Source organism: Prunus avium, chromosome 2 (assembly GCF_965620075.1).
Source record: "Prunus avium chromosome 2, drPruAviu1.hap1.1, whole genome shotgun sequence".
NCBI lineage: Eukaryota > Viridiplantae > Streptophyta > Magnoliopsida > Rosales > Rosaceae > Prunus > Prunus avium.
Window position 1 is genome coordinate 11,831,877 of NC_142285.1, and position 15,191 is coordinate 11,847,067.

General features: G+C 36.2%; 1 long non-coding RNA gene and 1 pseudogene across 3 annotated transcripts; both read left to right on the plus strand.

Moving 5' to 3' along the window:
* The first annotated feature begins 754 nt into the window (after positions 1-754).
* LOC110754853 (cyclic dof factor 1-like) lies at positions 755-3,589 on the plus strand (annotated as a pseudogene). The gene is made up of 2 exons (XR_015833499.1): positions 755-976; positions 1,645-3,589. The product of XR_015833499.1 is annotated as a cyclic dof factor 1-like (transcript).
* Positions 3,590-9,625: 6,036 nt separating this feature from the next.
* LOC148296514 (uncharacterized) lies at positions 9,626-11,085 on the plus strand. 2 transcript variants are annotated; one of them, XR_015833456.1, is made up of 3 exons: positions 9,626-9,689; positions 10,702-10,832; positions 10,963-11,085. It is a non-coding gene; the product is annotated as an uncharacterized LOC148296514 (long non-coding RNA). The 2 variants fall into 2 exon arrangements; XR_015833457.1 differs by lacking the exon at positions 9,626-9,689 and adding an exon at positions 10,234-10,300.
* Positions 11,086-15,191: the final 4,106 nt, after the last annotated feature.

A 15,191-nucleotide genomic window follows, 5' to 3' on the forward strand; every position in this document is an offset into this window, starting at 1 on the left:
AAGGGGAAGAAAGGGGAAGAAGAAGAAACAGAAAGAAGAAAAAGCAAAAGGGAAAGGGAAAAAAAAAAAGGAACCAGCATAAAGGGAAAAAGAAAGAGGAAGAGAGAAAGGGGAAGAAAAAAATAGAGAAAGAAGAAGAAGAAGAAGAAAGAGGGATAGAAAATAAAAATTGGAACCAGCAGAAAGGGGAAGAGAGAAAGGGTTGAAGAAGAAGACGAAAGGAGGAATAAGAGAGAAAGAAGAGGAAAGAAAGAAAAAATCAGAGAAAAGTTGAGAGAATACTTTGAGAGGAGAGAGAAATGAGAGGAATAAACAAAACAAAAAGTATGAAAATTTTCATTAAAAAAATAAGAAAGAGCCGTTTCTCTCTGCCCAAGACATCATCAACACTCTGAATTCTCACCCCACTTGCCTTTTAATCACGTCTCTTTGTTCATGTTTCCAAGTTGGGCATTAAAATAGTATAGAATTGATTGTACCAATGTTCTCACTCCTCTTTTTGGTATTCTTTATTGTTTATTCTTTGGCTTTTAGACAACCAATAAAAAACATGTTAAATTATATATAAAAATATATATAAATTAATTTTATTGGACCGGTTCGGATTGGACCGGTTCTTTTGGATGGAAAACCGGAACTGGAATCGGTCTGAACCGATTCGGTTTGAATTGGACTCGGTTGTTGACTTTTTCGGTCAACACGGTTTTTTTCGGATTGGTTTGGTTCGATTTTACGGTTTTGCGGTTCCAATGCCCACCCCTACTCCCAAACAAGCCCTGCGTCTTGCTGTTTCACTTGGAGCTTTTGTGATACTGTGACTCTGCGAGTCCAACCTGAGGCAATGTCTGCAGTGAGAGATCCAGCCATTAAGCTCTTCGGGAGGAATATTCCGGTGCCGGAACTCCAGATTCCGGATATGTCCGTACATAATTCCAACGAAGAGTGTTGGGTTGCAGATATGCCCATAGCTGCCATGGTAAGCTTCATATGCCAATCGACTCTAAGCTTCTTTGGGTTTATATATTTTGTTTTCTTAACAAGCCTTTGCGTTTTTTACTTTTTTCTACTCTGTTTCCATTTTTGGTATCTGGGCTTCTACTGCTCTACAAGTTTCTTTTTCTATTTTGTAGAAAATCACATATAACTGACTGCTTTGTTTAGCTTTTAAATTGTTATGTTTTGAATTTCAGGACGCTGTGTTCTTCCTTCATAGTACTTAAAATGTTAAATGCCATAAAGTTTTGCTGGATTTGCTTTACAAGCAGAAGGGGCAGCTTATAGAATGATTTCAACCAAATTTCCTCCCATCAATAAAAATCAGCAAGAACCCACATTTTGTTTTTGTTTCTCATTCGTGGTTAGTTATTTTGGAAATCATAATTTGATAATGTGTGGATGATGTGAGTAGATTTATATAGTTTGCAACTTGGTATATTGTATCTGGGCATGCTGCAGCTTCATTTTGTAACTGTCATTTGGTTTTAGCTTTTTCTTTGCCATGAACTTAATTTTTATTAATGCATGTAATTGATGTTATTGCTCATCTTTGATGCCGAATTCCTTGTTTTACATGCTGTGAATTAACTATAAATTGCTGTTATTGCGATTTGAGTGCCGTAAACAATCAAAATTTTCAATTTTCAGGGTGAGTGTAGAGAAATGGAGGACCCTTCTGTGAAAATATCCTGCAAGCAAGATCAATTTTTTGAACTAGATAAAGGCAGTGAAAACAATCACCATGGTCAAATCTTGGAGAATGAGGGTGAAGTTGATTGTAATCCAGAAGAAGACTGCATTGCAAGTGATACTGATGATGGCAAAGAAAAGGCTTTCACAAAGCCAGACAAGGTTCTTCCTTGCCCTCGCTGCAACAGCTTAAAAACAAAGTTTTGCTATTTTAATAATTATAGTGTATACCAACCGAGGCACTTTTGCAAGAGCTGCCGAAGATATTGGACAGCCGGGGGAACAATAAGAAATCTTCCTTTAGGGACTAGGCGGCACAGGAATAAGCATTCATCTTCACAGTATCATCAGGTTGTGGGCGAACCAAGTGCAGTACCAGTCACCCAAGGAGACACCCTTAACTTTGTTGGCCAACAGCATCTATCGCCTGTTCAACTTCCTGCCTCTCCAAAACCTGTCAATGGGATGAGGGAAGTCTTAAATTCTGGCACAGATACAGTTTTAGTTGAATCTATAGCAACTGCGCTTAATCATAAAGACCAGAAGAGAAGTTCTGAAGATGGCTCTGCAGCTGCTGGAGATAATAGTGAGGAGCCCTCATCATCCAGCTCTTCCTTGACAGCCACTACTTCACAGCAAAATGCATGCCTGGGAAAAGAAATGGAGCAGGTTGATCTACCAAGATATGGAAACGATTATAATCTATACTGAGCAATATTTTCCTGTTCCACAATGGGCTGAGAACCCAAGTTGGGGCATGATGATGTTTAGACCTCATAGCAATAATCCTAATCCTTCTCATATGGGTTCTCTGCCTATGGTTACAGTTCCTGGTTTTTGTATTCCCAGTTTCATTTTCCCAATTGCACCTTCCTCATACCAGGGTTACATGCCAAGCTCGGATGCTAGAAAATGGAATGCTCAATTGGTTGGATCTGCTGGCAGCTTGTCACCTTCATCTTCCATTGGCAACAGCAGATGTTCAGGCAATAGCTCGCCAAGATCGGGAAAATATTCTAGAGATGCAAATGTATAGGCAGGAATAAAAACAAAACCGTGCCTTTGGGTACCCAAGACATTGAGAATTGATGACCCAGATGAGGCTGCAAAGAGTTCTATATGGTCTACCTTGTGTGTCAAACCTGATAAGAATGCACCTATACTTAGAGGTGGTATTTTTAAAGCTTTCCAAAAGAAATCAGACACTAAATCCCAAACACCAAATGCTGATCGAGTTTTACAAGCAAACCCAGCAGCTCACTCACACTCTCCATTGTTCCAGGTGACCATGTAAAGGTGCTGATTGAGTTTGATATACAGAGTTATGTTTGAGGTTTGTCTACTGATATCCCAGTCTTTGTTCAGTAAAATCAGGAGTGAATGCTTATCATGTCTACATTCTAAGCTTAATTTGATTGTGGAGGAATAAGGCAGAAGCTAGTTGAGACAATTTTCAGGCATTCTTTAGCTTTTCTCTTGAACAAAGAGGGAGTACCCAGCCATCAAGATTGTTGTATAAGGTTTGGTTCTATAACAGATGGCAAATTGAATTCTTAACAACCAAGTCATACATAACACGGTATATGTATCTCAATTTAATCCAAGACCATGGTGACAAATAAAAGGGAACGATTCCATGGAGGAGAGTTTAATATTCGGAAGGTAGAAATGCGACTCTGCGACTGAAGGTACAGTTTTCTTAATCCGCAGCCCACAGCTGTTGAGATCAGGATACTAACTCTTTGTTTTTTTTTTCCTTCATAAATTTTGTAGGATTGATCTCTCTCACGTGTGAAACTTTTTGTATTTTATGTATTTTTCCAAGCCCTCTAACATGCATCAAGTATTCATATTGCAATGTGAACATCCATAGCCCCCCTTTGTACTCCATCATGGGAGGTAAAAGTATGAAGAAATGTCAGTGATTTTCCATAACAATAAAATCTTGAGTCTGATTTGAATAAACTCCAAGTACATACAATTCATTGATCAGCCTGTGTCAATTTTGGATTTTAGATCAATGGGGTCCAAGTTAGAATGCCCCATCAATATCGTAACATTGGGGGAGGTGAAGAGGGGGAATTAAACTCAGGACATCGGATGCATGGATTCTTTTCAAAGAAGGCAATTAGGCCTACTAAAAATGGGTTACATCACACTCCTAGTTTAACTCATTGCAATCCCTTTGTGTGCATAAAAATTATAAATTTCATAGTTTGGAGCGGCAGAAGCTAAACGAATGCCAAAATCGCTACAAGTATGAAAGCATATACAGTATAAGAACTACTAGACAAAGAATACCACCTCATATACAGTATTTCATAGGGCAATAAATGGTCTTGAGGTGAAAATAAACATAACTAAATAAAATAACTATACAAAGTAACTAAACATTTTTAAAAAGAAAAAGGAATTAAGACCTTGTGGAGCGTTTTTTTTTATTTTTTAGAAAATGAATTTCATTAACATATCAAGAATACAGTATAAGATATGACAACGTGCAGACAAAGTGGCCTCATTAAAACCTGAACACTTAATGAGGTGAGCCTTGATGAAACAGGTGAGCCTTGATGACTCAGATAGTCTTCTCTTACTGAATCCTGAACTTGTGCTGCAAACTGCAAATTCCACAGAATATCGTCAACAGAAGGCCTATCAGTTGGCTCATTGGACAGACACCTCACACATATCTCCATCATTGTCTTCAATGATTCATCGGAGCACTCCTTGTGCACTGCTGGATCGACAATGCTCCTTCGACCCGTGTCATCAGTCGTTAAACTTACTTGTAACTTCATAAGAACCAAAACCAAATTGCTAGTTTAGTTGGAGAAAGAAAATTTAATGTTTCAGGGTGTTTCAGTTCTGTCAGTACTCGGTAATGAAACAAAAGTTGGGCTTAGCTAGGGGCATATGTTCTACGCAATTTTTTGGTCTTTGCAGGATCTAATTTTCCAAACTTTTCTAACTGGGAAGTAGTAGCAACCTAATCTTAATGTAAGAGTTTTAGAGTAAACAAAGGGAACCAATTGATTAAGAGAAAACACTCACAAGGTCTTTCAAAACTCCAACTTCATTTTGGAACATGATAGGCCTCCCCAAAATGATTTCCAGCAAGATGACTCCAATATCATAAACATCATTCTTACACTCATGGCTTGCCCTGCAAAAGACCAGCAATTAACAAAGCAATCCCAGTATGTGTGCATGTGTTGTGTGCTTGTATGCATAGATGCGTTTAGGGCATAGTTACACATGCATTCTCTGAATAATAACTAGCATCATTTTGTGAAAGAATTACTGAAGAAGGCATTATTCAGGTTTCCAGGAGCCTCACATGGACATTTTTTCAGAATATGAAGGATCAAGATAAATAGTATAAATATAAAGAATGTAATCCCAAGCATATGAGTAAAAACATGGTGCAGGAAAAATCTAATCTTCCACTTCTTTCAATTGGATCTATTTTCTGTATTGAAAGGGAAAACTGGGTCAGGAATTGCTTATGAAACTATCACCAATGTACAAAGTATGCAAAAATAAATAAAAAAAGATTTAAAAGTTAAGTTTTGTGAGATAGTGAAACAAAGTATTGTTGGCATTTTGCACTGCCAATGACAATGTACGGCTTAACCAAACAATAAACGAGAGATGACTAAGGAATGCATTTCTGTGAAGCAAGATGTAGATTCAATGACGATGAACTTCATTTAGGATGGTCCCTTGTTACTACTGATGATCAAATATATATTTTTTATGTCTTACCGTTCCCCTGCTTTCAGCCAAAAGAGGTAGGTTATAGCTGCTTATTTTTACATGAAGATCGTGATCCAATAAGACATTTTTTATCCTCAGATTATTTGATTTAACACCAGGAACAATCCCGGTATGCAGAAACTGAATACCCTTGGCAACTCCAATTGCAGCTATTATTCTCTGCGGCCAGGTAAGCTTCCGTCCTGGAGGTCCTTCTGCCAAACTAAGTGTTAGCAATGAATATTTAATTGCTGAAAAAGCTAAGACAGTGAGGGAGGAAATCAATCAAAGAAAAAGAAGAAGAAGAAAGTAATGAGGGGGATTTTACTCTCCATTGCAACCTGTACTATGCAATGTTGAGCAATTGAATAGGTCTCACCTAGAAATCTTCTAAAAATAAGAAATATTGTTGATAAATTCGGCACTTGATGCATTAGATATTATAGATTACTTTAAACAATAACTTGATTGATTCATCTTCGTTTCATATGCGTTACGTGTAGAGTATGCGATAACATCTGAATCTGCAATCACTCTCTCTGAATAGCAAACCAATGGCTCATATAACAAGCTCAGAGTAGGAGCACATTCTATATATCCTCATGGAATAAACTATAAGGTCATTTGCAAATGCGATCCATTTGTTCTAGTTAGCAGTATAAGTACATGAAAAGAACTTTACCAGAGATGCAGCCTCTCAGAGTTCCATTTGGAACAAACTCAAATATAAGAAATATTCTACTGACGCCTGAATCATCTGGATGGCACTCCAAGCAATGTCCAAGAGCGCTAACCAAATGGCTATGTCTCAATTTTGAAATCTGCTCAAGGAGGTGTGTGTAGACCTGTGGACTCTGCCTCTTTCTCATTTTCAAGCTTCTTATAGCAACAAAGGTTCCATCAGGGAGCTTCCCTCTATATATCTGGCATTGTTATTTTATTTTGAAGCAGTAACAGTGAGAAAATTGCATGCTGAAAACTCTCAAGGATTTCTTGAACAAAGTATATCAGTCAATAGTGCATAGGACAATTAACTAGAACAAAGAGATTCCAAATTCTTGTACAAATTCAATTGATAAGTATTGGACCACGTTAACATTTATAGTAGACTTTCCGCGAACCATTGCAATATGCATAAGATCTATCTGATGGTACAGCATCAATGAGTATCTTCTCAGAACGAGCAGAGTTTCACCAGCCCTTGAAAAATTCCCATTACCATTTCAGATTTGGATCCGATCCAATCGTTGAAAGTTTGATTCAAATTAAACAAAACTCAAAGGATTCTTTTGTTCTCTTTCAATTTCTACTCTTTTTTCATTAAATGTGAGGCCACCTTGGAGTTTTAAAGGGAATCTTTACTCAACAGAAGCTTGTTTAAGATGGAGAAGTCTCACATTTTAAGCATATCAGAAGTTCTACAAAGTAATTCCTAAATCTATTTACATCATGCTTTTGAGGAGTATGAACTCTAAATTAAATAGAGATTACTAAATCTATATACACATTCATACACACTTACATATGTCAGTGTGCGTATTTAAGTTGCTTCAACTATGTAGTTCGTCAATTGTGTACCAAGAACTGGAGACTAGATGAAAATCAAGAACCTAGACTCACAGGAGCACCCACCATGCATCGGTGAGCCATCGTAATCTAGTCCGACCTGTATATTATTTATTCCCAAGTAGTTAGATAAAGCTTGTTGAAATGTATCTTGTCCTACATTGTATTTAAATTCAACATCCACTTATAGATTGAGTCTCTTATCTGAGGTTCTTCAATCCACAAAGGAAGAGAATTTGGTTTTATAACAAATGAGTCTCTCATCTTTTGAGTCTACTTATAGATTGAGTCTCTTATGGAAGATTTCTTCGATTGCAATGATGCAAGGTTAATCCTTAGACCTGAGGCACCATGGTTGTCTTATGGATGAATAGTCGATCTCTAATTATATCATATGGTTGAGCTCATCCTTGGGCTTGATTCAAGGTAATGTCGGAATCGTCAACAAGTCCATAGAGGCAAGTGAGTGTATGACAAGGGATCTCGACTTCCAGTAAAAGGAAGAGAATGTTCTAAGATATGATTCAAGAATCTCCACCCGATGTCGGAGCGCAATTGAGAAAGAGTCTTCCAATTATGCTCATATTGAATCATATAGCAAATAGAGACCACATTAAGGATTTGACATGAATTTTGTATGCTATTAAAGAAATTAAGAACATTGTGAAATAGAGAATGATCGAATTGCGTTGTAATTCCAACTAACTGGGCTCTCCTAAGATATTCTATATTAGATTGGGTAACTGTGATATGTTGCTAGACGTCACCCACAATTTGTTGAAACCCTGAGGATATTCCGTAATTAGGTCATCAAAAAGGGATAATTAAAAAGGGAGTTTTAATTCTCCATAAAAGAAAGAGTTCATAATCACCCCCGCGGCCTTACTAATTAGAACCCAATGGATCGCACACCCATAAGCTTATAATTTGGATCGTGCGATAGTGAGCAATCTGATCGTTCGATTTGAACGAAACTTGCATGGCATGTTTAGTAATTTGTGTTGAACCTATAGGAACTCTTGGATTATTAATCGGAGGTCGTGGACCCCACGGGGGACCGAAATGACCAATATGGGAATTTAATCGCTTATTTAACCTCGGGTCTTTTCAGACCATTCCACCTGTCATAATTATTGAAAATGGGCCTAGGAACCTTCTTAAGTTATGTACACGCACTTTTGAGGCCAGGGGTCAGGGTTTTGATTAAATATTTATGGTTGAGCTATTTTATTAATTAAATATTTTAATTGCTTAAATAGGTACTCGTGCTTCATTGAACCCACTGGAAGGACCCTCGAAGGGTGAGGCTAGCTCGGACGTACAGCGAGTGGACTTTTGTTTTATAAATCAATTTAATACAATTAAAGTTTTATTAATTGATCATGAATGAATTATTTATGACTATTACTTTACAAGCATAAATATTTGAATTCAAATGCTTTTATTAAATTTTGTTTATGATTAAATGTGAATGACTTGGAAAGTAGGACAAGGAAATGATAACAGGATTTAAGGATATAATGAGAAATAAAATTATAATTTTTCCATGAAAGGTTTTTAAACCACTATAGGTACCCAAAATGTTGCCTATTCTCCTCCATCCTTGGTAAAGATTCTTTAGGGAGGTACAACTCTATTGTGTCTATTTGGAGAGCAAAGTGGAGAATCAACATTAAAGGGACCAAACCCTTTACTTGACACCATCCTTGGTTTCAAGATTCGGTTCAAGGGTATGTCTTCTTCCTACCATCTCTTTCATACTTGATTTTAGTGTCAATGGTGCAAGTTTTGATAAGCGTAGAAAGATTGGTACCTAAAATGAGACTTGTATGAATCTCTAGCTTTTATTCTTGCTTCCACTTCATTATGTTCACATATTAGATATGCATGTGCAAGATGATTTGTTTTCTCATAGCTTCATGAGATTTTAGAAATCCCTACACCATAAATTCCCTTCATGGGCCTCACCTCACTCCACTTTATTTCAGACTACTCCTTCCTACAGCCAACTTTCCACACCTTGGGTCATATGTCAGCCACAAAATCCAACCTCACTCCACTGAATGTGTTTTCATAGGTTGTAGTCCACATCACATGGGTTATCGTTGTCTTGATCCATTCGCTCAACGGTTTTACATATCACGCCACGTTATTTTTAATGAACGGCTGGGCTCTAACGAGGACTCCTAAATGAGGACACTATGTGAGGATCAATTTCAGCCATCCGATCTAATCTCAACGGCTGTAGAGAAAAAGCAAGCTTACTATGTAAGTGGGTACGCTACAATTTCCCTCCTTTGGCATTCGCGCCTTTTCTTCTTCCTTCATTTCGGCATTTAATTGTTTTGTGAATTATAACTACAAACCCCAAAATCTGAAAACCCATACCCAGAAGCTCATAACGCCACCCAAAATCCAGATTAAAGAAAAAATTGTTTTCATTTGTGCAAAATCTTACAACCCAAAATCTCATTCCGTTTTCCATCTGGATTTTGAGGCAGGGGTAGTAGAATAGAAACCAAAACCAGCACGTTGGTCATCCACATCACGCGTTTCTCTCTCTCTCTCTCTCTCAGATAGAAACCAGAAAGACACTTTTTTATTTGGGTGAAAACCCTAACTGGAAAGTCCATCACTCTTGAGGTTGAGACCATCGACAACGTGAAAGGCAAGATCCAGAGGTACTGTTTCTCTCTCTTCCTCTTTCTCTTCCTCACTCTTTGCTGTAGAAGATACTTTGTATCGAGAAACTTGAAAGATAGCAATTCACGTTGCTGCCCCAATTGATTAGGACGAAAGTATGGATGATTCTGATGTTGCTGATGATGATATCTTTAGTATTTAATTGTTTTTGGTTGTATAGAAAACAAAGACGAAAAATTTGATTTTGAATGATTTAGGTGATTATTTCATAGGGGTCAATGCTAAGTGATTATCTTTTAGTCTTGAATATGGGTGATCTGACAAGACATATTGAATTTCTATTCTGTATCTTGCAAATAAGTGGGTAATATGGATTTGGGTATCTTATTATGTATCTTTTTTTTAAGAAAGAAGTATCCGATTATGTATCTGAATGTCTTGATAACATTGTGAATAGTATGGATTTGGGTATCATATGAGTATCTTTTTTAGAAAGATGCAGTAGGAAACTTTTACAATGGCTAGGATAATGTCATTTATGTTTTATGGAAAGAATACTCTTAAGTATGAACTGACCACATAAACAATCTAGTCTTCCTTTATCACCGATAATAGTGTCGATGTGTATCTGAACCAACACGATAATACTGTGAGTAGTTTGGATATCAGTATCATATGAGTATCTTAATGTGTTCATTATAGTGTATGGATACTGGTATCAGAGTCTGTATCTGAATGTGTTGATTATATGTCATTCGTATGGATTTAGGTATCCTTTTTGTGTATTTATTGTAATGTGAGTAGTATAGATATGAGTATATATGTTTATTGAAATGTGTTTCTGCTTCTTAAATTTTGTGAAAAAAGAACCTTTCCTCTCCCCATAAAAGAAAATTTGCTTGGCTCCTTGTGAGTAATGAGTAAATTAATCTTACATAATGAGGTGGATATCGTACTTGTGTCATTTTAGTTTAGTTGTACTGGTGTACTTTGACAGATGTGGCTTACCTGACAATTGCATATTAACCTCAGAAAATTTGTCCTCTGCAGGAACCGAAAAAGTTCAATGATTTTCTGCGCACTCTATGTATATTCTGCCAGGAGAAAGCCCTCAGCAGTTTCTGTGAATTTCTTGCATCCAAAGAGCTCACCTTGATTTCAAAGACAGAAGCTATAGACAGGTTTCGTGCTCTTATGCTCTTTCCGGTTATTGAAGTGCTTGTTTTCAAGTCAATTACAGTTTTTGTATCTTTCTCATTTCTTTCAGCAGTCATTTATTTGAATTTTTGTTCCTATATGTTCCTAATGCAGTGAAGTTAGGGATGATGAAGCTAGGAATTTTCTGGTCAAATCAGAGCCAAAGATGGAATGAGTGCTTGAGTGCTTTAATTGGTGTCTTGTGGCTATTTGCCGAGAGTTACATCACATTATGATACAATAAACACATATCTATATGAGTATCATAATGTGTTTATTGTAATGTGGTTTTGTATCACAATGTGTTTACATCAATGCTACAATATATAGATATATGATTATGGCTGAATGTTTAACTGCCTCAGTTTTGAACTTGAGAGGTATTACCAATCGTGTGAACACACATGCAACACTGTTTTGTTTTGATTATGGTGATGTGAATATATTAGCAATTCAGTCTGAACACAGAGGTGCATGTTGTTAATTAGAAAGGTTTATTTTTTTAACTTGAGAAGCCGAAGAAAATATGTACATACAATATTGTCATACAATAACCGTGATACAATATGAGAAGGGTGGATAAAAGGATGTTATGCCATATTGTCATACAATAACCTGAAAGCACTTCCCAATGTACATATGTGAAAACAAAATGTAGTAGTCGTTTGGGTTTTACCCCTTACTAGTTGATCAGTTTACAAACAGAATATTGAAAGCTATTCCCCATGTATCCCAGTGGTGGGTTTGGGGTTGGTTTCGGTTTCTTTATCCTTGGTTTCGGTTTCTTTATCCTTTAATCGTGAGACTCAAGACGACATGGTTGATTTCAAGTTTCAACATATCTTCTTGTTGCTTTGGTTTATTTTCTTGTCCTTACTGTTTGACTAGTTTTGTCCTCTTGCTGGTTTTTTGTCCTCTTGTTGCTTTTGTTTAACCACATATAGTATTAGCATTAACTTGATTTTTGAAGACGGCACATGCATAATATCATTTAATACCCATCCCAAGTTATTATTTGTTGATAGCATAAAAACATACCCATCCCAAGTTATTATTTGTTGATAGCATAAAAATATACACATCCCAAGTAATTATTTAGTACCTAAATTCCTCAATAGAGGAATGTTATTCACAATCCCATTACTTGCTAGACATGTGGACACACAAACGCTTGCTACATGTCTCTCCTTTGTGTAATTATGATTTCACTTTCTTCTCTCGGTTGCCACTCTTTATTTTTTTATTTATTCTTTTCTCTCTCTCTCTCTCTCTCTCTCTCTCTCTCTCTCTTCTCCTTCTCACATCCTTAGCCTCGTCCTCCTCTGTTTTTTCCCTTGTTTTATCATCTGGGTAGCTCTAGTTTTTAGTTTTTAGTTTTCTTATTCATTCATTACTGGTTTTGGGTTCAAATTTGCTTTTTATTTTTCGTGACCCCTCTTTGTTATGCTCATGTTCATAAAGTGGTCACCTTTGATGTTTGAAATCTGTGCCTTTTGTGTGTTATGGATCGGTTTGTGTTTTTTTGGTATGTCAATGGGCACTTCTATGAATAAGAAGAAATAAAGAGGAGAGAAGAGACGGAGGGCGATGGAAAATTTATAGAGATGGAAAGAAGATAGGAACGAGAGAGAGAGAGAGAGAGAGAGAGAGAGAGAGAGAGAGAAACTGATGGAGAAAAAAAAATTAAAAAAGAGAAAGAGAGAGCCAATTGAGAGAAGAAAGAGAAAATATTTTTAAAATAAGAGATAGAGAGAGAGAGAGAGAGAGAGAGAGATATGCAAAATCGAGAGACAAAAGAGAAACAATTTTTTAAAGGCTTTTTATCACAAATGGTCCTTGACGTTTACGAAATTATTACGAATGGTCCTTGAGGTTTTTTTGTGACATTAATAGTCCTTAACGTTTGGACTTTTTATCACAAATGGTCCTTGCCGTAAAAAATTCTGTTAAGTGTATGATGTGGAAAATAAATGGAGCCCACATGTACAATCACATCGTGACATGTGGATTAAATAAATAAATAAATATTTTTTTTTATGAAAATCCATTAAAAAACCATTTAGCCTATCTCTCTCTCTCTCTCTCTCTCTCTCTCTCTCTCTCTCTCTCTCTCTCTCTCTCTCTCTACTCTCTAAATGGATTTTCATAAAAAAAAAAAATATTTATTTATTTATTTAATCCACATGTCACGATGTGATTGTACATGTGGGCTCCACTTATCTTCCACATCATACACTTAACAGAATTTTTGACGGCAAGGACCATTTGTGATAAAAAGTCCAAACGTTGAGGACTATTAGTGTCACAAAAAAACCTCAAGGACCATTCGTGATAATTTCGTAAACGTCAAGGACCATTTGTGATAAAAAGCCTTTTTTAAAAATAGAAACACGATGCAGCAAGCGTTCGTCTGTCCTCGTGTCTTGCAAGCAATGGGACAATCGGTTTTGAGTGCTTGTGAATAGCATTCCTCCACGCGTCTAACAAGTAATGGGATAATCGCTATTGAGCAATTGTGAATATCATTTCTCTATGCCTCCTCATTTAACCTTCCCCATGAAAAGTCTCTTGCATGAATAAGTTTTCCATAATACCCCTAACCCTAAACCCTAACCCTTAACCCCAAACATCTATACCCTAAACCCTAAACCCTAAACCCTAACCCTTAACCCCAAACCTGTAAACCCTAAACCCTACAACCTAAACCCTAACCCTTAACCCTACAACCTAAACCCTAACCCTTAACCCTAAACCTCTAAACCCCCAACCGCTAAAACCTAAACCCTGAACTCTACCAATTTAAACCCTACATACGTATTTCTTAGCACCAATTATTTGTATCCCAAGTCCAAAAAGAAAAAGAAATTCCTAAGCTATTGTTTGTTTGATCACATAAAGACGGCTTCGATATTTGTTGTTAGTTGTATCATTTATCAAATTTGCCATCTGTTATGGCTTGTGTATTTTTCTAATTGGTAATTTATTTATTGTGAATTTTAGAAGTTAAATCGTATAAAAATAAAATGAAATAGTCGAAGATTGACATGTCATTTTTTTTTGTTATTTATTGTCTTTTTCTTTATCAAATTCATAAGAAATTAAATACAAATAAGAAAAATACACCAAAAATTGCTACAAATAAGAAAAATACACCAAAAATCATGATTCTACATATTTGAATTAATGGAAATCATTGAATCAAAGAAATAAGAGTGTATGTGATAGAATGTTTTGATTTGTCTATGAACAAAGTTGACTTTTTATTATTGATTTGTATTTTTATAATTTAGAATTAGCATTTTGGAGCTTTAAAGAAAAGATAATATCACAAGATGTTTATAGGAATTTTCTGGGTATTTTTATGATTTTAAATTTATATATTATGAATTTTAGAAATTAAATTTTTGATAAAAAGCCTTTATAATTTTTTCCCCCAAAAATTTTCGCGTGCCGCCCTTTTTTCACCAAATTTAAGTTTGGTGCGTCTTTTTTTTGGGGTCAAATTCTCTCTCCCTTACAGAAGCGTCATATTCTATCTCCAATCTCTAATTCATTCTTTAATCCCAAATGCTCTCTCAGATCTCTTCCTTCTCAGACTTTGCAAATTTCTCTCTCTCTCTCTCTCTCTCTCTCACATCAAATCCCATCGAAACCCTCCCTCTCTTTCTGTGGCTTCTTCTCTGTCTCCCTCTCTCACAATCTATGGCTTCTTTCTCACTGGAACATTCAAGAGCTTCAACTCCTCATCAGCTACAAGACAATTGCTCGAGGCCAATTGCTTCGAAGGTGAAGGCTGCGTGACAATTCCCAAGGTGTGATTTTGTAAAGCTCTAAACTCCATGCTTGATACAAAGTTTTGTAAAGCTCTATATGTATGTGATTTTATTTGATTGAATCCAAGATCCTACTATGCATTGTGATTTTATCAAATATCCCTTTATGACAGTGATAGGTATTAATCGTGCACTGAGATGATACATTTCCAGCTATGCATTGATGGCTCTGGTTGCCCTGCAAATTTGGTAATTATTATAAATGAAGTTGGGGATGAAATTGATGATATGTTTATATTTTTTAAATGAAGTGAAAAGATTGGTCATACCTGTGGAACCAAGATCAGCCATTGCCTCTTCAAGAAATGCTAATTTGTTTATTAGCAGCAGGAATGCAGTTTTTTTGTTTTGTTTTTTAAGAAGAGGATTTCCATTAAGAGGTTCTTTAAAATGGTTTTTATTGTTGGTGTTGGGACATTGGAGGTTAGCAACCACTTACAGAAATTAAAATAATTTTCTTGTTCAATTTTATTCGAACTCATCGTTTCATATTTGCTTGTGTTATGTTGC